At 33.7% G+C, this 1,322-nt stretch overlaps 1 pseudogene; it reads left to right on the top strand.

Annotated features, from left to right (window-relative positions):
• The first annotated feature begins 252 nt into the window (after positions 1–252).
• LOC146719422 (uncharacterized) overlaps positions 253–1,322 on the top strand; it is a 1,222-nt pseudogene continuing 152 nt past the window's right edge.

Below are 1,322 nucleotides of genomic sequence, written 5' to 3' on the forward strand. Positions count from 1 at the left end.
CATAAAGGTCACCTTCAATATATTAAATAGAACTGCCTATTTTTTATTGCATATTCTTGTAGCTTATCTCGAGACGTTTCCAAAACACTATAAACAAATGTATTTTCGTTAAGTATTTTTCGAGTTGTGAGGCTTGAAAGCTACAGTGTTCTGTAACGTTCTGTTCGTTAAGTAGTTTCCGAGTTGTGAGTCATCTGAATAGTCAGAACATCTGAAGGTCATCAGATATGTGGCTGTTTTAAAAATTTCAAGATGGCGGACAAAAGTTTTAGTCAACCGATTTTCACCAAATTAAGTTTACGAGGGTTTTTGGGGTTGCTGGTTACGAATCTGAAGTCAGATTTACAAAATCTGTACTTTACAGGGGATGTTAAGAAAAGGAACAGGGGGCCTTTTTGAGATCCCAACCATAGGATTCAAATTCCTTTCCAAAATGTTCTTTCCTTCATAATTGTCGCAATAACATCGCGTTTGGCTCTATTGGTCGAGAGGAATCAAGTGGAGATTGTGGCTTTAAAAATTAAAAGAGCTGACTAAATAAGTATTCGCATTATTAAAATGTTTTGTTGCGGATACTCCAGCACAATCTTATCTTAAATGCACTAAAGGTTATGGTGGGTACAGTGCATGCGAAAGATGCACTATACATATACGGAGTTCAGCATTTAATTGGAAAGGCTTCAAAAGTAATATATCCAGGTGTTGGTTATACAGCAAGAACGAATGAATCATTTCGAAATAAGGATGATCCTGAACATCACATGGGAAAATCTCCTTTAGAAAATATAATACCTGTAATAGATATGACGACTAGTTTTATTCTTGATTATATGCATCTAGCCTGCGTAGGTGTGATGAAGAAACTACTAGAGATGCTCACACACACCCCCACCCCCCCATGTATATATATATATATATATATACGAGTATATATATATATATATATATATATATATATATATATACGGCTCTTTAAAAATTAGATTAAGTCCAATCCAAAAAATAAAGATTTCCCAAAGGCTTCTTTCTTTACGATCACAAATACCGTCAGAATTTCAAAGAAAAACCAGATCAATTTTTTGTGTTCGTCAATGGAAGGCTACAGAATTTAGATTTTTTTTGCTCTATTGCGGTCCTATTATTTTACGCGGTATTATTTCCAAACATTTATACAGACACTTTTTATTATTACATTTTGCATTTGGAATTTTATGTTCTGATCAACTTGCAGTGCTATTTAATGCTAAAGCCAAAGAATGTTTAAAAAAATTGGTTTTGCTCGTATCAGATTATATGGCTCGTATTACACGGTAAAGAAGCTC

The sequence above is a fragment of the Nylanderia fulva genome, unplaced genomic scaffold, assembly GCF_048542155.1.
Source record: "Nylanderia fulva isolate GAGA-0341 unplaced genomic scaffold, ASM4854215v1 Scaffold99, whole genome shotgun sequence".
NCBI lineage: Eukaryota > Metazoa > Arthropoda > Insecta > Hymenoptera > Formicidae > Nylanderia > Nylanderia fulva.